The 23,751-nt window shown below is 43.6% G+C and overlaps 1 long non-coding RNA gene across 2 annotated transcripts in view; it reads right to left on the minus strand.

Moving 5' to 3' along the window:
• Positions 1–23,751, minus strand: part of LOC137843786 (uncharacterized) — a 51,126-nt gene that overhangs the window by 20,197 nt on the left and 7,178 nt on the right. Inside the window, exon 5 of one of the 2 annotated variants that reach the window (XR_011089683.1) lies at positions 22,427–22,913. The exons of the other annotated variant lie outside the window; for it this stretch is intronic. This is a non-coding gene — a long non-coding RNA (uncharacterized lncRNA). Of the gene's footprint in view, positions 1–22,426; positions 22,914–23,751 lie in introns of those variants that run through there. 2 annotated transcript variants of the gene reach the window in all.

The following is a 23,751-nucleotide window of genomic DNA, read 5'->3' on the forward strand; positions in this document are numbered from 1 at the left end:
TGTGCTCCTCTGACTGCCTCGCTGGGTAGTCCAAAGAACATCTAGGTTAGGATTCACTTTTGACTGGGAGCTTTGACAGGTGAATTTCTTAGGCACTGCTCAGACACTGTAAGCTTAAAATCACAACAGCATCGCTGCACAAAGATGCTCATTCTTACCCTCCCATCTTCTGCTTGCAAATGTCTTCCAAACTTCATTTGCACTTTTTTCCTACAAACTCAGGAAATAAAGGTCCAGTATTCGGCTTTTGCAGAGATTCTTGTAAGATCTCTTTCCATTGCTCAAGTCTTAATTTTTAGAGGCAAGAGATCAGCCTAGAAAACTTTACAAGACCTCAGGTCTGTACAATGCTCGAGCAGAAATGCATTGCTAAGCAACACAATCTAGCTGTGTCTGGGCTGTAGAGATATTCTGGCCAAGAACACAAAGCGGGGCTCATCAGAATTACAATTCCAAAGTGTATGCCTTTGCCACTGCCAGACAATAATATCCCCAAAGGGGACGCGGGGTCAGTATTCATGTCAGCCGGCTTTCATTCTGAGGCAGATGGATGTTATCTGTCTGCCTGCCTGAGTGGCCCAGGCTTATCTCAAGATTTTTGAGCCTGATAATGACTTTAAGTGTTTGAAACTATAGTAAAAGACTTGAATCCAAAAAGGGACAGGACTCATGTAAGAAAGTCTGCGCAGGAGGTTATCACCGTAAAAAGCAAGACAGTCAAGCTTTCAAGAGCAACAGCTGACACATTCCTCTTATACTACAACTGCACTGTTGGACATGCAGTGTTTTTCACTTAGCATTTTAAATTAGTTGGCTGTAGACTGAAGTGATCAATTTCACCCAATCTCACATACAGTACTAAAACCTTAAGTTTGCTTTTATTTCACCAGTTTTAAAAAAATGTGACTTTTTAAGTTTACATTTTTGTCTGTGCTAAAAAATAACCCAGGCCTTAGTCTCACTGAAACAGAGGAATTCAGTTCTTGAAGTGCAAAGTAAACTGTTTTACAATAACAGAAACATTACCCTGAAGATTAAGGCCGCCTTACTGCACACAAGAGAAAACCTTGAAAAAGTGTTTTTCATTAAACAAGAAATAAGCTGGAGATAAATAGACCCAGCTACAAGCAGAAGCAGATTTCATTTCTTCAGGTCCCTTGCCTCAGCCTGCATGCCCAGAACTAAACTTCAGTGGACAAATCTGCTGCAGTGGCACCTCCATGGCACAGGGACCGTGCCAACCCAGCAGTTCACGGACAGCACGCTGGCACCTCTACCATAGTGAGTTCCCTTACCTACCAAAGGCAGCGTGGCAGTAGGGCTAGTTCAACAAGCCCTATTCCCTTTTTCTCAGTTTGCAGTTAAGGCAGGAAGAGCTCAGAGACAGAAAAGGGTTCTCAAGGACCTACAAGAAAAGAGAATCACCTTCAAAGCATTTTCATCTCTCCACAGCCACTAAGTGCTATAAAATTGGGTAGGCATCCCACACAACACACAGGAAGTCAGAAGCTCGAAGGTCAGCAAACATGCCATTAGCCCCTCAAAAAGAAATCCAAACACTTGTGTCGAGTCATCACTTTGTGGACATTTAATGCACAGTAAGGATGCCAGGTATGTGGAAGACCACTGAATTAGAGCTATCGATCTTGGCACCCTACAGCGCCTTTTCAGAAAGGTAATTATTTGGTTCCACCCCAAACTCCCCTGGCCTCATCAATAAGTTGTCACTCCTCAAAGAGAGGAAGGTAAAATGAAATAGTTCTTACTCTCATAAAGCAGCTTATGTCACTCAACAGCTAAAAGCTGCAAGGTTCTCCTAGACCTTCACTGGTTCTCCTCCCCTTTTATCATACCCCATGTCCAAAAATGTTTGACTTTTTAATAAAAAGCTTCCTTTACCTATGGAGCTGTACGATTTACACTGACAGGAAGGAAGGAAAATGCAAATGGAAAGAAAATGCAAGTGTGGGAACCTGCTCAATTTAACTGAAAAATAACTCATTTAGCAGAAAGTGTTTAGTGAAATAAATGCCAACAGAGCCAGAAGTCAGACAGTAAATAAGCCTTACCCAATTTGAACATGTAGCTGCCTAAAAACATTCTTCACGGTAATGTGCAGTTTAAGCACTTAGGAAAATTGCCAAGAGGTGTCAAAATACTGAGAAGTCTGAAGATAAGATTGCAGGCAAGTAAATCCCCCTCAGCTCTTCTAGAGATCCCAGGCCCGGTGACTATTACAAAACTATACTATATTCAAGAGAAAGTTACTTTCCACCCCATGTGGCTAGAGAGATCTCCTCTGCCATGCTGAAACAAGCCACCAGGGTGGCCCACCTCATTCTGCATCCCCCTTACCCCAAAATTCCACCTCCAGTTTTATGGTTTGGTGTCGTGGTACCTTTGCCCTCACCAACCCTCCATCACATACTCGGGATGCAAACAGGTGTGGTGTTCTGCACTCTTCATTTAAATGGTATCCTTGACTATGGGTCTGCCTCAGATGTACTGCTCAGCTCTTGACACTTTGCTGAAGTTGCACAAGGAAGTTACGGGAACACAAACTGAACCTCATTGGAAAAAGAATTTTTGAAAAGGGCTCTAAGAGATTTGTTAAAATCTGAAGAGCTACATCCAAAGCAATTCAGGAATTTAATTCCACTGTAACTGAAGGACGTAGCTCATTAAGACATCAGGTAGCAGACTGAAATCCCAGAAAAACATTACACGTCAGCACACACAAAGTTATTACCTATTACATTAGAACTGTGCATTACAGCCTGGCATGTGCCAAGTTACACAGACACAGCTGGGGCTGCCCTCTAATCACTTCACCTGGTTTCCATGTTAGAGTAAATCCAGTTAGCTTCTACTAACAAGCTAAAGGAAAAGGAAAGCCAGTCATGAGATGTGCTAGCAGACTCGCTATCCACCCTGCAAGAGGAAAGGGCCTGCAGCCTGCTGAACTTCTGCCAGCAGGAAACACTCCCCCACACTCCTCATTACTAAAATTCACAGAACCAGGTGATTCTCTGCACATACATAAAGGGAAGCTTGCAATTCTTATGCTCTTTGATACCCAAGTGTTTATACCAAGCACCGAAACACAATAAAAGCACTTTTCAAGCACAAATTAACCCGTTTTGGCCAGGAGTGTCAACTCACAAGCAACCAAACCCAGGAATATTGCTAGTTTCCCATTTCTTCTGCTCAGTCGTTCACTCAGAGCATTTCTCTTGCTTTGCTCACAGGAGCCGATACATATGCTCTGCCTGGGTCCCAAAAGGCAGGCTCTTCACTTTGCTGAAGTGAGCAATAAATAGTAATCAGCTTAAGACCAACAGCCATATCTTCAAAATACTCCGTTTCTTTTGCAAGTCTGTTATAAGACAAAGCAGTATCAAGATTGAAAAATCAAAGCAGCCATCTGCCTAGAGCACTGGGACTTGGATCTGATCTCAGACTTACGCTGGATCAGTAACTTTAAAGGGAGACTTAAAACCCAAGTACCACAAAAAGCATTACTGGCAATAGAATTGGCTCATGTCCTCGCGTAGTGCCTCGGGAGAGCATTTGCTGATATTCATTCCATCTTCCCTGCTCTGTGCCCTGCAGGTCACAACCCCGCTTTAACCACGTGTAAACAAGAGGGCTTTTTCCCTGGCTGGAGTTGAACATTATTAACAATGACTTCCACACTGTCTGCTGCTGGCCACAGTGAGGCTACAAACACACTGCATTTCCTTCAAGGCTTGTTTGAACACATCTGCTTTGGAGATCTACATAGGATTACCAACCCTCATTTAAAGACATCATTCTACAACACAGGACAGGAACAGCTTCATTACAGGCCCACGTAAATAAACACAGGTCCCTGCTCAGCCACTGCCTTCCCAGTGGCCTTTCATTTTCTGTAGTGCATCACTTTCTTCCACTAACTTGGCAAGTGTTACTCTTGAATCCCACCTCATGACAAGTTAGATGACAACTGTAAAATCCTGGAGTTGCTCTGATGAAACTAGGGTTAACATCTTTTGTGTTCATCTAGAGAATGAACTTTCAGCAACTTAAGTTAAAAATGCTAATGGCACTTGCTAGAAAGTCAGGACTCCCCTTAAAGTGCCTTCATGATGCCATGGAAAGCCAACACGTTCCCTTTCCATCCTCTAAATTCTCCTCCTACTCAGATGCCCCAGTGCAGTGGTCAGCACACCTGTGTGCTGCAGTGGTAACATTTCCAGTAGCAATGCACAACAGGAGCAGCAACAGCAAGCTTTTCCCACTTGAAACAGCTCAGAAGATTCAAGAGAGCAGTACGAACAGGACAGCCATTGGTTTTTAGTCTCTTATCCCCTCCTGCCACGTTGTGCTAGAGGTGAACATAAAAGGAATGCAGATCTTAATGGCCAAACTGTCTCAGCAGTTGCTGCCACATGCACCACTATTTCCACTTTCTGAAGGGTCTGACAATGTAGACTTTCATGGTAAACCAGAGGTTCATGTTAGATTTAAGTCATTCCTAGCAGCCACATTGGAACTGGACAGATATAAGGCATTTCAAAATCCAGCACAAGTTCTAGTTTAATAATGGATCTATTCCACACAAGACTGGCAAGGAAAAAATCTACTGACCTGCCCTGAGGTGGACTCCATGCCCATATTCTGGGCAGCTTAGGAGACTGACAAAATCTACAACATTTTAAAGAGCTTTTTTGACCTTTGCAGGAGAATTGTCCCATGCATATCCATCTCAGGCCTGTCACTGTTCTGCACTACGTGATCTGCTATTCAAAGTGATTTCTCTAATATGCACTCCATTAACATTGCTAAAATAAAACTGCTGATACAGAATTACAAACTCCACTATCATAAACAGGTTTTACACCCTTGAAATTATAGCAAGCACAAGATACTACTCATTTTACTTCATAAAGAAAAAGATATCTCAGTTGATTTCCATCTCTTGATTGCTGAGAGCAATTCCCATAAAGAGCCTTGGAAGAAAAAAATATACTTCAAGCCCTACTTATTAATCAGTACCACTACACCTCCACAGAGGTCTGACTTTTAGAAGAGCAGGGAAGCAAGTTACATACCCGTGAGCCAGAACATCCACAGACATGAGGGTCAGCTCTTGGGAGAGCACAGCAGCTGCAATGCAGGTGCCCCGTTAGCTCTTCAGATTGGGGAATGCAGCTTTTCAGAATGGCAAAGCTCTTGGCTAACCATGCAGATAAGCCAAAGGGCAGCCAGAAAGGCTCGCACATGTTTTACAGAAAGCTCAGCACATGTAGGTTAACATGTGAAGATTGCCCCAGTCTAGTCCCACGCATATTCAGTTCCAGGCCTGGCAAACAGAGGTCATGCAGCCAGCCTTGCAGAGCGAGAGGAGTATGTTACATCAGTAAACTGCAGAGTTAAGTGGCCTCTGTTTTAAAACGCTATACGCCAGCAGGGACATCTGCCAGGTAAAGAACTGATGAAAAGCAGTAACAAAATGTAGTGCCTCAAACAGCTGAGCCTGCCCACAGACCTAGCAGCACACCTGCCTTTCAACTCCTGGTATCAAACACTGCACTGGGGGTTACGTATACTCCTGATGGCTCTTCTAGAGAAGATTTGCATGATTTCCCAGCATATAATTAAGTGGAAACAACCTACAAAGATGGAATCCAATCCCGTTAGCCTCAGAGCTGACCAGAAGTTAAAGCACATTATCTAAAGGCATTATCCAAATGCCTCTTGAACACTGGCAGGCACTGGGCAGCCACCTCACTAGCAAGTGTCTTCCAGATGCTGAGGAACACTGGAACAGCAAGACGATAAAGGAACCTCTCCTCCTGACTCAGCTCTTAAATACATACATAAGGATAGAGAGGAATAAAGTTAAACTAATCCCCCCAACCAAGTATTTTACCTCTTCACGTTTCTATTTAGCAGAAACAATGACATTCTGCAAGAGTTAAAGCCATTTGAACATGCAATTGCCGCCAGCTACTTTCTAACCGAGGATGTATTTGTGCCGCGAGCTAGAGCACAAACAATACTTTGGAAGAGTTGCACACAATATGGGTATGTGATTAGCAGAGCATTGCCCCATGCCAGCTTTTAATGACTGCACAGCCACGTGTCTGCAGTAAAATTTACTGTCTCTTAAGTTTCTGTTACTGGCCTTTCCTAGCCACCAGAGCAAATTGGCTCACTGCACACTTCCCACAGGTATCTCTCCTTACCAAGAGAGGAGTAATGATAATTTAAAGCTTAAGATACATATGTATAAGAGCACAACTAGTAGCCCTCGTTGAAATGTCAAATGGGAGAGCTACTGATAATGTCAGACACTCATTTCACTCCTTGCAGCTCTATGCAGCATTATTTGCTGACAAGTAATGGACACGATCTAAATTACTCCTCCTCTGACCTCTTCAGATACAATCAGTTATCATTTCTGACAGTAATGAATCTGCCAGACTGGAAAATCCCTGAAGATCCTGATAGAATCAACTCCTTGACTTCCATTTAACCTCCTCTCACCCTTCAATAGTTAAAACTTCTGCAATATTCCATTACAGACATTTTCAGAGCAGTGCATGCAAATACCAGGACAGGGCTGTCACGTTAGAGGCCATCTGCTGATAAATGCTGACATGCTCGTACCCTATGCATACAGCACAACACGTTTACAGCAAGGTAGAGAAGGATTTTCCCTTTATGCTTAGAAGGCAATGCACCTTCCTGCGGCTTTATCAGCAGTGGAGACTTGCCTAAACCTCCCCAAAGCACAGCATTACAGAGGATCTCACTCCTTATATGGTAGAGGTGGGAAAACACTGATAATTCATCTAGAAAACCAGAATTTTTGGTTTACAGCCACTTGCAGGTTACAACAGCTTTCGGCATAAGGCACTGGGGTTCCTGCAGCCATTCAACACCTGGCCTGGATCAGACCTTGGCATTTGCCTGAAATGCAACACCATGCTCACCTAACAGTGCCTGACAGAAAGGCTTCAAATGATACCCAGGAACCAACACCATGCTCTGTTACACATTAAATACTTCACACCTACAGGCAGCTACAGCCTAAACAACCCACCAAAATGTCTGAGCCTTTTGCTGGATGGATACTGCTATTCCTGAGCACCGAGGCTGACCTGACAAAGAAGAAAGACCAAGTCTCCAGATTAACTATTTGTCTGAAAACAGTGCAACTTGTCCTCCAGTCATAGAATATCAACTATACCAAGTTATATATAAGAGCAGGACAGGTGCTTCCCTCAGCACCAGCCAGCAGTGCTCTGCTCAGCGCACCCCAAGACAAAGCTGCTGATCCAAGCACTATTTGATCGTCTCAACTCTCGTATTCTTCACTACCAGGCGTGATTTCAGAAAACAGTTTCTCAATTCAAACTGTAGCCCAACAAAATAGATTAGAACAGAACAGTTGGCCTGGAAAAAACTATGCAGTAGAGGACAGTTGGAACATTCATTTTCTCTTATGTTCTTCTGCTGCTGACTAAACCCTAATTTAGTGTTGGTTTTGCTTTCTCTCTCATCTTTTTCCTTTTTCTAAGTGTGTTTAATCTGCTGTAAAATTGTTTTCATGGCTGCAGTGAATGTTATTGTAACTGTTTTACAATGTGCATTATCTGCACTGTGTAAAGGCTTTTGCTTTCTGTATGCAAATCACTACCTCGCCTGCTGTCATTCAAGGTGCATGCCCTAACACAGCCATAATACTAAGTAATGTTCCACATCACCGAAGGGCACAAATGCTATTTCCAGCAAAATAAATTAATGAACCACTTTGGATCCAGCAGTACAGAACTGGAGCCCATTCTTAGAATGCAGCTGGACCTCAGCCCGAAGATAGGAGCTCAGCTAGCTTCCTTCTGACCCATAGCTGCTGCCAGAACAGCTGAGCCTTAGGAACAACCAGTCTGAGAGGGCCAACAAGAAGGACTACAGAAAACACTCTCATTCTGTGGGCAGAAAACAATCCTAATTGTTTCTTGACAAAAAGCAGCAAGAGGTTATCCAGGAAAGCAAGTGGTGGAAACTCCACTGGAGATATTCAAAACATGCCTGGAGTTGATGCTGTGCAACACGCCCTAGGTGACCCTGCTTGAGCAGGGGGGTAGACTAGCTGGTCTCCAGAAGTCCCTTCCAACCTCAACCATCCTGTGAATCCAATTATGACAACTTAGTTACCTATAAGGACAATTGAGGAAGCTTGGTATTTACCCTCCCTATCCTGTAACCTATCAAAAGGAGTTAAGTTATTCAAGGTCCATCAGCACCACTGACATCAAACAAGCAAACTTACACCAAACAGCACCACTGACAAACAAGCAAGCCAGGACAAATTCTATTTCAGCTTTTCCCAAGATTCCTGAATGAGTCGGTATCAAGTCATCAGGGCAGGTTGGCACCTGGTTCTTAGCCTCCTGCATCACAGCCTCACTTTAGTTGTCCTGTGTCTAACATTTTACTGAATTGTTTGCATCCGAAAGTCAATTTGGAACCCAGTACAAGGGAAGAAACAGACCTTCCGCAAGATATTGCCACTGCGGAGCATGACATCCTTAACAGCACCTGCATAAGACAGCTATTGAAAACTTGCCCCAAATCTATCATTCTACAAAACTATCAACTACAACACTGTCTCACCTCTAACACCAATTTCTCTTGCATCCCTTTTGTTCTGCATCTCAACTGCTTCTAAAAAAGCAGCCTTAAACCTCTACCCGTTCTGCTGGAACAATGCATCCATCTTTCCTGTCCTTCCTAACCCCAGGATTTACCAGCACCATCCCCAGCACATAGCCCTGAGCTGGCTTTCTGCGTACAGGCTGTTTTTAACTCATCACTGCAGGACGTAGCCACTTCCAGGAAAAAGATTCCACTTCATAGCAAGCAACAGCAGTAATCAAAATCAATCTAGGAATAAGACAAGTGAGACAAACTACCTAGCTGCTCACAAATTTACGCCAGGTCAGCTGGCATTTGCAAGAGCTTCTATTCACTCATCCCCCTTGTACACTTGGACATAGTTTTCACCTCCGAAGCGAAACTATTTCATAATGGAATTACACTCAGTTATAAACCCAGAGTGACTGTATTTCATGGTTCTTTATAGTTTATGGCACACCGGTTGACAAAAGATAAGCCTATAGACTTATCACAGCGATATGCACACAACCAGGATATAAAAACAAGGCAAGAGCTTCAGCGCTGCCTTTTAGTCCTGCGTTTTCTTCATTTCCAAGCTGAAAGAGGTCTCAGAACTTTAAACGCTGGGTCACGAGCCAAAGGGCCAAGCAGCCAACTTCTCTGAAGTAAAGCATTCACGCTCCACAGGGACTCTCTAGCCAGAGAACAAGCGGCTCATGCTCAAGATCACTTCTGAGATGCCAGCTGGGCCTTCTGCCACCAGCTGGCTGATTAGGACATCAATCGTGTGATTATATTGCTCCCCAATTACCCTGCCCTGGCAAGAGCCTCAGCTTCATAACTCTACATTTGCTTAGATCTACAACTTCGCAACCGGTGGCAATTGCTTAAGAAACAAGCTAGGCACATCAATCCTTTTCTCCGACTGAAACAAAACAATCATCTCACCTGCACAGAGGAGTATGACAACAGTTAAAAGACGAGCCTACAGGAAGCCTAAGCTGTTCATCCTCTGCATTGCAGCCTGCAAAAGGCTTTGTGTATTTATATACAGCTATCTCTCCCAGCACAGCAACTCATTTACCAGTGTCTATAGGATCTACTACGTCCTGAACTTGCCAATTTGCCTCAGCAAGTAATCACGGCATCAGACTGCTCAGAGAAGACCATCCCTCAATCTGTCAATGCAAGGTCACATGATGAACCGAGAAAATCCATACAAAAGAGGAAAAACCTCCATACCCAATCCTCAGGCACTTAATCACAGCCACTCACACTATCAGCACCTGAAGCAACATTGCCATGACAACCACGGTACCTTTAGCCCCGCTGCCAGGGTAGCACAGAAGGAGACACTTGTCTCCAGTTTGTTAGCTGGGTAATTGGTCCTGCTGCGCAGGGTCAGCGTTAAGAAAGATGACAGCAGGCAGGGGCTGTCTGCTTAGGTATCAGGGCCACCTTATCCTTGGGATGGATCTCAGATTTATTAAACACTTACGAGGTTAGTGAGCTGTGAAAATCCTATTCACCACCGCTGCAGTCTGCTGCCTGGAAACTTCCTCCTGTGCTTTAACTTTTTCGGGAGGGGAGGAGCTTCAGGGATTTACATTGCTGTGATTTTCAGGTGAGAGAAGCCTTCCGAATCCCCGTTCTGGGGGGCTGCTTTTTGTAGGAAAAGCAAATGGGCTGGAAACAATTCTTACGCTGAGCTCTTCAGGTGGCACACAGGGCAGACCAGGTTTTGCCAGGAATTTTCACTTAACTGTCCCTCAGCTTGCCTACAACTCTGTAAGTCAATTCTAAAGCTTTGTTTCCTGTACTTATTATTTCTACATTTGTCAGCTATTTACTCCTGTGAGGCAAAGAAAACAAGCCCCTAGCCTTGTTCTTAATCTGATACAAACTGCAGATCTTCAGATGAAAACGATGGATTTGCTGAATAATGTAGTTTTAATACAAACTCTTTCTCCATTATTCATGAATTTATTTCCTGCTATTCTACAGAGGCAGCTGAAGCCCCGTACACTGTCACTAATGCCAGAATGGATCAGAATTTCACCCTGCAAGTCTGTAGATAAATTTTTAAAACCTTTATCTATTACCTCTTGCGTTCCACAGGCCTAGGCACAAGCATTATCTGATTATTCAGAAACGGTTGAGCCTCAGCTTCCACACAAACAGCTCCAAGCTCTAAATGAAATACCTGGGGCAGGGCTAGTAAAGTTGCAACTCATTAGCCCACCTGCAGCAAACAGGTGCCCCTTGCCAGCATCATTCAGCCACACAGAGGTACCTGGTGATCCGCTGCATAATACACTCAGAATTTTAGCTTTTAGAAAATAAACATCTTAAAAGGAAACTTCAGAGGGAGTGCTTTCTGTACTTTATTATGTGCCTTGGCAGACATCTTCCACTAATTCAAAAGCTCATTTCATGAATCCTGCAGAGAGAAGGCCTATGGTAGGTACAAAACAGCTCCTTCAATGGAGGAAGAATTTGTTTTGCTCTTGAATTTACAAAGCTTTCTTCCCTGAAGCATAACAGAACCTGAGCAAGTACTTTGCTGTCAGTCTTCCCCACACAGTTGGTTTTTATGAGGTGGGGGAGTCAGGAATAGCCAATTGAAAGGATTGTACTACATGAAGGCTGGGCAAAGACAAAGCTTCCAACAGAGGAAAGGACCTCGATAAAATATGCAGTTTAATGATGGGAAGTCTCAGTGCAAAGAAATTTCTCATCAGTTCCCATTCAAGGCTTTTCCTCATAAGATAACCAGTTGTAGTAAATTCTGAGGTCTTTACAGACCTTTGAGCAGGAGCTTGGACCCCAGACCTCCTGAGGTCCCCTCCAGCCTGAATTACTCTATAACAGTCCAGCTCCAATCAAGTTAACCACCACATCATTCTCAGAAGACTGAGTCAAAGATGGAGATAACTGCAGATCACAGGCCACATAAAGAAGTTGTCAAAAAGTAAATATTTCAGCTATCAAAGGTACTTCTGTAAAAGCTGTTTACAGCCCAGCCGCATCTGAGACACTGATCCTGCCCGCCTGGGAGACAGCAGCTGATAAGGACCTAAAACATCAAATGGAGATGGTAAAAAAAAAAAATCACTGATATCCTGGATTGCAATAATACATAAAGTAACACTTAACAAGAAACACCAGAAACCATTTAAAACATTTTTAACCAACAGTAGAAGAAAAACATGCTAATATTTTGTATAAGATTTAACAAAAACAGATGAAAGAGCACGTAGGGGCCTGTAGGAGCAGAACCCAGAAGCCATTAGCAGCAAAACCAAGCACAACTCCATGGCTGCAGCTGTCACCAAGGATGCTCTAGCAGCACCGTCTGCATTTTTAGATGATGGAACTCTTCTGTGCATAATGAATGACAAGTGCATGGAAAAAAAGTCTTCCATCCCAAAATTATCATGATGGAACAGAAATGCATCCATGCCCAATAATCTTGCGCCAAGATGCAGGTGTTCGTGGCACTGGGGTAGAATAAGGATAGAACTGAATTAGGACATACTTGCTCCAGCACCAGCCTCTGTGAAACTCACCCTACCATTTGTAAGGCCCCCAAACCAAAGTCATCTGCCCAGGGAGTTCTGGCCTACCTTGTGTCTTACTGTGCAGTTGACCAGTGAGGATGACATCACAGTAAAAAATTAGTATTAGCCATGCTATAAATACCCACTCACTCCTAGTTCAGCATGCAGATTATTATAATGACCGTACCTTTTAAGCTATGAAATTCTGTTTTACAAGCCTTCATCTCAGCATAATGTCCTCATAAAACACAACAGCAGTGCAGCGAAGAGAGGGCTAAATTAAAAATTAATGAGCCCTGCCAGCACTAGGCTTTCTCAGAGCCAATAGAAAGTTGAAAGTCTTCTCCCCCAAGGAAGTGCCCAGGTTACATAAAGGCAGCAGACATACCCTTCCCTGTCCCAGGTTTAATAGCCACTGCAGTGCACTCATTTATATGCACGCAGAGGGTTGATGTCACTGCACGATGATGTCAGGGGATGCAGGAGACAAACCCAGCTGGATGAACAGGAGCCACGAAACCTGACAGGACTGAACTCTGTCAGATTTTCCCTTCCCCTCAGCAAGGATCACCGTTAGTAATCACTTCCAGATGAGGAATGGCTGCTTACAGAAACAAAAGCACTTCTTTGGAAGGATTTCATGGGAGATGAGACAAAAGGTTAGGCACCTTTCTGTCCCCACTGGCTGAACTGCTCAATGCAGAGTGAGAGCCCTTTCAGCATCTCTCAGGGCTCTTAATGAGTATGGAAAAACACCAGCTTAATCACCTCCCAGAGACAGCACCAACAAGGTTTTAGAGAGGTCCATACTGAACAAACGTAAGCATTCCTTCCTATGGTTTTAGTAATTATTGGTCATGGGTAAAATGAGCAAGAGAAGGGCATTCAAATCACTCGTGAAAAATGTGATTATTTTTACAAAGGCAGCTTACTGCCCCACAGAAGGGCACCACAAGCAAGGTGCTCTCCTTCGATTCAGGTATTTTAGAGTATTTTAAGCCCATACTCTAGTCTGAGCCACAGAAGCTGTCGAACAGTTTCAGCTCTCCACTGGAAGCAGGCACCCTTCTCTGTTAACACCAGGAGTATCAAGCAGGATGTCTGTAGGTAGTGGTAAGGGACCAGGCTGAACACTCTGCATTTTCTGCTAGCTGAATAACTTCAGCTTCTAGCAATTAAGCACTTGACCAGAAGCTCTCTCCACTAAAATCCCACCCAGAAGCGACGTGGTTTAACTGCAGCCTTTTATAGAAAGCTCTTCACAGATGCCTAGAAAAGAAACTGATATGGAATTCAATAGGATTGCATACTGATTACTCTAAAGCAATATTCTTTAATGGAAACTGATCCTTCGCATGCATTTTGTGATCCTTTCTATGCATTTTAAAGCTCATCCACAGAATTTAGAAGACAAGTACTCCCACCTAATTCTATGCAATTTTCCCCTATTTTTAGTAACTGATTTCATTCTCTAAAGTACACACAACCTCTCCTTAACTGCCTTCCCTTTTCCCCTCCAAGTACTCTAATTTCTTGCAACTTCCAATCCAACTCCTTATCAGCTCAGTGGCACCGAACACTGCACTGAATATTCCCAGTCCATCAGTTCATACAATTAAGTAGAAATTCTGCTTATCAGGAGCTGGTGCACCATCTTCCACACAGCTATACATGGTTTCTACACTTCATCCTGGTGGCAACAGGAGAAGTATTACAGCACGCAGCTTCAAGACAGTCGGTAGTCTGCAACATATTACAGCCATTGCTTGCTTTTGTTGCTAGGCTCATCTCCCAACAGCAAAGCCTCAGTCCTTGATCAGCAGACCATGAACATGCTGCGTTGAAACATGCCCTTGCAAGACAGAAGTGACAGACCAGAACCCTCTTGCACTTTTCCAAGAGAAGGACTGACTCCACGTAGTCATTAAAATAAAGGTCTCAGTCAGCTGAAGAACTTGAAATAATGTACTCTGACTCCCTAAGCTGCCATTTTACTGGAAAGAGGAGGATTTACCTGCTCCACATCAGTTTTATTGATTCCAAACATCCATTATTTATTCTAGTGATCCTGCATTTCAATACCACCCTGGTTTTGGCTGGGATACTGTTAATTTTCTTCCTAGTCTCTGCATGGTGCTGTGTTTTGGATTCACTACGAGAATAGTGCAGATAACTGATGCTTTAGTTGTTGCTGAGCAGTGCTTATACAAAATCAAGGACTTTGGCGCTTCTTACAGCACCCTGGCAGCAAGGAGAAGGCTGGAGTTGCACAAGAAGCTGGGAGGGGACAGAACTCTAGCACAAAAACCTGCTTTGAAATTCAGCAGCACTATTAGCCATGCAATAAGGACAAACCCAGCTGGGCACCACAGCTCATACAGAAATGCATAATTCCTGTACCCACTGCAGACCAACAGCTCCCACTTGGAACAATATCCCAGACTGGTACCTAGAGCCCCAAGATTTCACCTGATACCCCATCACAAGCAAGAGGAGGTGCAGAAAACACTGCTTAAGCATTGCTAACATGGCCATTCCTGTCCCAGCATGGAAAATGCAGTCACCTAGGAAACCGTTTTGGAGATCTGCTGGTGTCCGGGGGTAAGGTTCGGAAGTGTGTAAATGCAACAATTACTCACAGGCATCCACAGCTTGTGCCCATCGGAGAACCTGCTGGAGAGCTGACAGTTTCCATAGAAACTGTCTGGAGGAGCTTACAGTGAGCTTCCTCCCAGCTGTTCCACCTCCAAGTGCAAACAAAGGCCCAGCAACAACAAATGGGAAGGACAACTCATCTGGAGTGCAACAGCTCAACAAAGAGCAGCAAGGCCAGGAGAGACCAGGTGAAGGTCAGCGTAAGGGGGAAACAGCAGAGTCTATCTTATAGCAACTTATTTTGCTACTAATCTGCTTATTTCTTAGCAGCTACTTCCTTTAAAAACCTTGTTTCACTAGCTCAGGAAGAGTCCTACAGTGATCTAACCTGGGAAAGCAGCTGAAGGAGAAAGTTTGACAGCAAAGCCACCAGCCACACGTAGCCTCTGCTGAACAGCTATGCAATGGAGCTCCATGCTTGTGCAGAATAAAGCTTTGAGCTGTAAAACTGAGTCATCCCTCGGAAATATTAGTCAGCAGGGAACCTTGCAGGTACATAAATGCATGCCTGTCCCATTTAAGAACAAGCAGCTGCCACGTTCCACTGCCTGCATTTTCACCTCAGATGTTTTCCAGTTCCCTAAGGCCAACAGGTGAGCAGGTCGAGAGCCACGCAGGCTGCCAAGGAAACACTACGAGAGGTCACATCACTTCATGCTGCACAGCACATACTCAAACCTCTTGTCTAAAGTGAATTTCATCCTCAGAAAATGAAAGTTTGATCTTCTCAGACTCTTATGCTGTCTGGAGTTCCCCATTCATACCCAAAGTGGTTTCCACTCTAGAAAAACTAAGAGCTTCCCTGGAAGTCTTCCCTTCACCTTCCATTTGCCTGGCCTCTCTGTGGTCTTTGCCACAGCATCTCCCACATCCTTCATTACCAAAAACCCCTCTTACCCCACATCACTCTAACACTCCATGTTATCATCTACACTTATTTTGCTACAACCAGCACACAAAAGAGCAGAATCTCTGAAGTCTTCAAAGCTTTTCCCCCCTTTAAGTCCAGGCAAATGCATTATCAATATTTTCTTCATAATTTCTTTTTAATCCCAGAAGCAGCCTCCCTTGCATTTCTGGAAGTAGTGACTTTTTGCTTTTAAAGGGCACAGGAAGGGAATAAAACTGACCTTGGGAGTTGCACAGCTCTTATGCTTCAGCAACAGGACTATTTCTTGACACTGCTGCCAACCTTCCCTTACCAAAAAGGACAGTGAGAAACATCAGCCAGCTCTAAGAATAAGTCTTCCCCTGCTCTGCTTCCTCTGCTGCTGGTGCTATCAGCCCAGCCTGTGTAACAATGGGACTCGTGACAATGAGCACAAGCACAGGTCTGCAGACCACGTTTATGACCTGGCAAGCAGCAATGACCAAACCCCCTTAGCTCTGTTAGATACAGCTAGCTTCTTAGTGTCAGTACTTAATTAGAACAAATCATGTTAACCACACAAAAAGAAGAATTCACAACGCAGTGACAGCTAATCATTTGCAAGGAACAACAGATGCACTCACAATGAAGATATATTTCACGGCTCCTTGCAAAGCACTTTTCTGATTGAATAATGCATTATAATGAACATTTGGATAGTTCAAAAGTGTTTTAAAAATTTATAAAGCACTTTCTTCTCCATCCACTTCCGCACAAGTATTCCTTAGTTTGTGCCATAGTTGAAGGCTATGCAGGTGCTAGCTTTTATCCTAGATTTATGCTGCCAACACATAAAATAATTCAAAAGATGCCTTAAGCCAACAGAAAGATAACCTAAGCAGAAGAGTCACAGGTGGATGTAACACTTCTTGGTACTTCTAGGGATGGATGTGCTTTTTGCATCGCTTCTCAAAAGCTTGACAGGAGGTTTCAAATGAACTAAGGCTTATTTGAGCTAAGCCTTTATCCAAAGTCAGAAACTACCAACTCATAACTATCTTTGACTTTAAGAAAACCCAGGAACAGGCTGGATTTGGTTTTCCCCCAATTTTTGAGAGGTTTACTATAACTCACAATTCAAAACGGAGCAGAAGGAAAACTACTTGTTACATGTTAAGCCGTAGAAAATGCAGGTACCAAGTCTCATGAACCAAACCTACAGAGCTCCTCCTTATTTCTCATCTGGAATACATGAAATTGGCATAGCAGCAACCAACTGTCCTGAACATTGCTTCAAGCTCCTCACCATCTAAGAATTCACAGGTCTGTAAAACTCTTTACCTGCCACAGGTTAAGAGTACAAAACACAGTGCTGGAAACTCAGATCAATTGTACTTATTTGATATCCCCTAAAAGGGTTAAGAGGATTTCCAAGCATCTCATTCTTCTCTAATTCTTTTGCTCCTTAATAGATATACTCACACATGCGTTATTTTTATGTCAACTTGGTGTGAAGCAGAAGAAAAAAACGTTTACAAGTTGTCCCATCTCTGAAGAAAGCAGGCTGCTAAGAGGCTGTTCTCTGCTTATCTATGGATCAGCTTATCCCTTCCCATCTGGTAACAGCAGAACTAAAAGAACTGTCCACATAGCAACTGGCTAGAATGCCTGAAAATGGTTTCTCTACAGTCTAAATAAAACCAAACTCACTCTTCTGCAGTTTGTTTCAGCCACGCAACAAGGAATAAACTGGTACACTGATTAGGGTGAGAGCAGCATGCACATCACGGCGGTGAGATCAGCACTTCAGACCTGTGGTTCCTGAACAAAATCTCTGAAGTGGCAAGACCTCCTGCCAATCCTCATCTAAACCCTGCTTTTTTCAAAGTACTTTAAGTGTTTGACCAAAAGTAGCCGTGAAAAGCCTCAAGTGTTCTGACAAACAGGCCAATCCTTGACCTCCCTCCCAAACCAGCGATAACATCAGTGCTTTCAGCTTTACAACTACAAGCATGTTGCATTTGGTTCCTCAGCTAGCTATAAACAAGCTCATTAGCAATTCACCTTCAGATAACTTTTTATGATGCTTGGATAAAGATCAGTACTTCTAAGTGCTCAGATTAATTTCTATTCATGTTTCTGCACTGCTGCCAATATCGAACAATTCTTTCCCCTCCGTAGAAAAGAAATAAAACCGCATGAACTGCTACAAATCCTTACTCCTAAGGTTTGCTTTTTGAACAGGGCTTTTCCATTTCGGTTGTTCTGATCTCAAGCAGCAGGCTTCTCCGTTGCCACTAAAAGAGACTGAAACCAGGATCATCCATTCTGCATGAAAAACACCAGGTGCCTATTTCACCCTACCAAGAACACTGAGAAAGGCGTCCCTCTGGTATGCAAGTCAGGGACGCCAACACATCTTTAGCTGTTTTTCACCACCATCCCTGTGAGAATTCTTCTATGAATTTAAAGCGTGTCTTGCATTTGTACTCATATCTTGCATCTGACATGGAGCAAATCCTTCAAGGTCCAATAAGCACATCAGCCAGCTCTGCTGAAAACTAAAAGCATGCTAATAAGAGAGCAAGAGAGTGGGACAGGAGCCCTTGTCCCAGCTATTAATAGAAACACTTCAGCAGAGCAGAAAGAATTGAGGGCTGGGATGACTGAGCCTTCTTTCTAGGATGCTGCTGTCCTGCTTACTGGACCATTAAATGTTGAGCAGAAGGAAAGACAGGTTTGGGTGAATAATGGAAGTGTAGCATCTGCAGATTTCAATGTATGTCTAGAAAACGCTTGCAATCACAGACCTAGCTGGTAGAATGGCACTTTTGCTTTTGCAACATTTTGAGAGGGTGTTTCAGCAGGAAGGTGATGCTACCTGCTTCTGCAAGACCCCTCCTCACTCCAGTAAATGGTTCATCAATTCTTCCAGATCTAAAATGAACATATACAAAGCCCAAGTGAAGAATCTCTGGCTTAAGGCAGCTCTGCTCCAGAGAATAAGCATCTCAAAAACAGTGCCCTTACCTTTTTCTCCCTTTTTCAATCTGTGATCCTCCCAAAGACAATGTGAAGATTCCTGCACACACAAGGCCATATGTGGTCCACAAAAAGCAGGCCACAGAGCACTTCTCTAGCAGCTTGTTTCAGTAGACTGAAACTTGAAGCTGCCAAGAATAATCACAGTATGCTGGAGTGTGCAGTGAGCTACACAAGTCCTCAAGAGTCTGATATCTGCAATTTCAGATGTGTAAGGACTCAAATGCACCCCTTGGTTCAGAAACAGACTTCAGCAGCTGCACAAAGTATTTGGCACACAAAGACAAGGAAGACAAGGTGTGGGTACCTCTTGAGCCAGCAAGACAAACCTGTCTCATGCAGCATTTTTCCAGGCTGCCAGCAAACAAAGATTAACTGGCACCATCTGGCACAGACTACTTAGATCTTGGATAAGTCTTGTCATTGTTTTTGCCAGCAGGTCCAATGTTACCTAATCAATACTCTGCGCTGAACAAACTACTCAGAGAAGAAACAAGTAATTGTCCTACTTCTCTGTGCTTTCATAAACACATCTGCTATTTTAAGCTACCTGGCAGGTTTTCTACAGCCCATTAGAGCTGCACACCAGCTGCTTTCAGTGCTTTTGTAACTACTTCTGACCCTAGTCATCTATTACACCTACCTGTTCTGTTAGCAGCATTCCTGGAACACAAGGATCTAGCGCACTACTCCTATTACAGGGGTACTGCAAGCTTAGTTATCCACACAATTCCATGCAAGATGTCAAAAAGCATTTAAAATAACTACAGAATTAGGTGCTACTCTCCAATCTGTTAAGCATGCATAGCCCTTCGAGGATGCTTATACATGATTGTTTCAGTGTTTGTTCACACAGCCCTAACTCTTGTTATAGAATTTTCTTGTAGCCTTAAGCAGAAGTTATTTACAAGTGTATCTTGCATATGGCAGCAGCTTGTACAGACATACTTTAAGTATTTCACAGCAACTGTATGGCACACCAGTGTAATAACAATGTCTGTGAGGAAGGCTCCCAGATCCTCATGAGGCAAGATTAAAGAACACTGGCACCTGCTTGCACACGTGGCCAGTGACAATTCTACACCTGGGGCGAAAGCACCAACTTATATGCCCCACAAGTTACATTTATTGTAGAAAATGTCTTCCTAGTTTAAAATCACAACCAGTCCTTACTCTAAGACTACAAACTAGAAAACGACAACTGCATTCTTACTCCTGGAACCCACCTACACAGCACAGCATCAGAAAACAACTTGTCCTTACTGAGATGTCCCACATTAACCACGAGGACATATGGCTGGTGCTGTCCATGACCACAGGTCATTTGTCAAAAGCAGTGAAGCTTCCTGCCCCTCATCCAGCCATGCTAACAGGACAGACGCCTGACCTGTGGAAGATGCTCCTTCCTCGTGCACTTGCTCTAAGGACTGCACACTCCAGGAGTCAGCTTGTCCAATAGTTTTTTGTTTGTTTGTTTTAAAAACCATCTCAGTAAGCTGCAGTAGAAGAGGCTTACCAAAGCCCCGTGTCTGTCGTTATTGATTCCTTGCTTATACAAGGAATCTTGCTTATAAACTCTATGCTTTAAGCTTACCTCTATCTCTCAGGCCACTTCCCCGTGAAATGGCTTGCCAGGGCCAACAGGCACTGGTCTACCCAGCTTTCCTTACCCCAGGAAACAAGTTTAAGCAGTTTCATCCTATGCAACTCCTTGCTAAAAGTTGCTATCATGAAACCAGGACAAAATGCATCTAGGTCACTACACCAAATTATACTGCAGTTGGAGGAGAATCAAAGAGAAGAATCTCTTCCTTGTGAAAGTAACATAAGTAAAACCGACCTTGCACATTACAGGATAATTGCACAACACAAATTACAAAGCAGGGTAGGAAGGCAAGGTTCACGGCTCTGCTGTCCACTTGCAGAGTGATTGGCTTATTTAGGCAGTTGCCAGCTAGAATTTTTCTGTTTAGCCTCTACACCACCTAATGCAGGCGTAAGCACCGTGCCAGCCTGACACCAGAAACCTATTTCAGGGATTGGCTGCTCTGTCAGCACTAGGTCTCCCAACCAGTTTAACAGTAAGCCATAAATCCCAAGAAGGTAGAGGGGGGTGGCAGGCTCTCTGCTGGAGAGGTGTTAAAATGCCAGAGTTAAGTTTTCATCTGTAAGGAATCCAGCTGCATCAGTTCTGCCTTATCTTGAAATTTACATTCCAATTCACAGCAGTGCAAAGCTGATGTGGCAACAGCACTATTTTAACTTCCGTGGTCCTTCTACACACATCACAGCCCAGGCTAAAACAAAGACAAATGTTTTCTGCATAACATTACCCAGGTTATTTATTCATCTCTCAGCAGCAAATTCAGAGTTGTCAGCAACACCTTTCTGGCAGCCCTTCCACGCTCCCTTTGCCTTTTCCCAAGGAGGCAAGCGTTTGCTGCCCTTTGCAAGCAACATTAGAGGCATTAACATGCATCGTGGCATGTACCAGCACCAGTAATGCAAGTTGTCTGGCAGGGTGTCACAGCTGGCAAGCAGCCATTAATGCCACTCCAGCAGAGCACAAATTGCAGAAGTACACTGCAATCCTGTTAGCTTTTGACCTGTACTGGCTTTAGCACTGCTGACAGTCCTAGCTTCCCCCCACACACACCTGTTTTGACAGCTTTTTTAGGACAGAAGTACCTAAAGCTAACCAAACATTTCTGCTCTGAACGCCATGGTGCTCTTGAAGACGCAAAGATGCCAAGCCCATGCTTCAGCTACACACAACTTCATGTCACTGTCAATAAAGCACAGAAACAGGAGCCTCCCAAGCAAACCTAGAGTTCCTACTGTAAGGCATCGTCACCATTTCTGCTTCTAGCAGCTCCTCAAGCAGGTCCCCATCCATGTTCAGCTTGTGGGGAAAGGTCTGACTGTAGCCTGCTACACTTCAGCTGGAACAAGCTATACTGGGTACTAATTTACACCAAGCAACAGAAAAAGCTAAAGCAACTAAGGTACTTCCCTCCCTTTCCACCACTGCTTTCTGAAAATGTAAGATGAAAGAGTTGCCCTCACCTACCTGCAGCTACTGGCTTTCCTGTTGCCAAAATGGAAAGGATGGCAGTGAGGTAAGGTATTACATGTAATGAGCAGCTGTGATGTGATGAATGCAGTCACAAAGGTGCTGGAGCATTTGCTGAGGTGTTACACTCAATAATATTCAGAAAATAATCATCCTCATGGTTGAAATGAATACCTGCACAAAGAAACAGACCTCAAATCACATCAAATACTGTTTTTCAGTGAGGCTAAAGCCATCTTGAGCAACTGTATGACATGACAAAACTCAGCACCAAGTTTTACCAATTTATGGTTAAAGGACACAGCTGAACTAGGAGTTTCGCTGTCCCTGCTGAAGTACAAAGGACACTTCTTAGCATTCATTTACTGCTTTGCCTAAACTTAACCAAAGTCTCCTTTTACTAATTGTCTTTCATTTGTAAGCTATCTTAGTTAGCAACATTTCTTCCCAAAGAGAGCTTCTTCTGTAGCAAATGCATACCAAAACCTGCAATTAGCAAATGAAAAAAACTGTTGGTTTTTGTTTTGTTTCCAGGCAAAACATGTTCTGCACAAGCAAAGTTTCATGTAAATGCACACAGATGTGGCACCAATTAAAGCACACACGACAGCCACATAAACCTTTGAACCAGCCCCTCACCAGACCAGGCACCATTTCCTACCTCTGTCTGTACTCATACTAATTTACTGAATTGCCACAGCAACTTCCAGTCGCTAGCTAATGAGAGAAGTCATATTTCACCATGATGCTGCTGGATCGATACACTTTATAAACACGGGTAGCATAGCTCTAAAAGCGACTGTCTTTTTAAGGATGGAAAAGTACCAAGTCACTTTATGCTCACACAGCATATTCCCCCAGGACACGCAGACGTACTAATGTCAACTTTATGACAACAATAATAATACTTTGCTTTCCAGCAGCATCTTTTACACAGGAACTTGGTATGCTTTACAAATGATGGACCAGACGCTCAGAGCTCCTCAGCGTACCTCTGGGAGCATTCATGGAGGCTAACTTCAGCTAAGGATGCCCATCGTTGCAGATCCTGCAGTCAAAAACAGAAGCTAAGTCAGGACTGATGCAAATAATTTTCCAGAAGATCTCTCCCCAACTGTACAGGAAAATCTGCATTTGTAAATACCCTCCCCTCACTCTCTTCTGACTTTAAAATAAACTTGGGAGTACTCAAAAATAGCTGGGCCATGGTGCTTACATCAACATTTTAGGGGACAGGTAATGAAAAGTTTACAGCATCTCAAAGGTACTATGGACTAGTCACCAGGATAACATCCACAAGAACAGATGACACAGAAATCATAAAGAAAACTCTTGAGTTCAAGAGCAATCAGCATAGTCATCTTATCCCTGCCCTCACTCCACAAGAAGGCTCCGCTCTTCCCAAAAGCACTTCCACTGTCAGTCCCATTCACCAAGCTGTACTGATACGTTCCGTGCTCATCTCTTTGGTAGTGCAACAGACGAGCTTATTCAGACAGCACAATTCCCTTTTTGCACCCAAACACAGCACATCTTGCTGCCGCCCATCTCAGCCTTGCTGTAAATGACAACCTTTGTGGTATTGCTATGCTGAAGTTAGACAGAACAAACAGAGAACCACGTGTAACTGTCTTGAATCTCAAACAGTTACAGTAATAAAGTTTGACACTGCTTCACAGTAGAACAAAAGCATCCACAGACTGTTCAGAACTCAAATCATTCAGCCAGGTACACAAGATTCCCTGGAAAGTGCTTCTTCATTGCTCTGCAGTAGAAGGAACACCTGCACCTGAGGAATTATACCACTAATGAGGCTCCTCAAACTATACAGTGAGGGAATTCTCATTGTGTCACAGTGAAAGCAGTGTATGCCCAGTTTGGTAGGG

The sequence above is a fragment of the Anas acuta genome, chromosome 23 (assembly GCF_963932015.1).
Source record: "Anas acuta chromosome 23, bAnaAcu1.1, whole genome shotgun sequence".
NCBI lineage: Eukaryota > Metazoa > Chordata > Aves > Anseriformes > Anatidae > Anas > Anas acuta.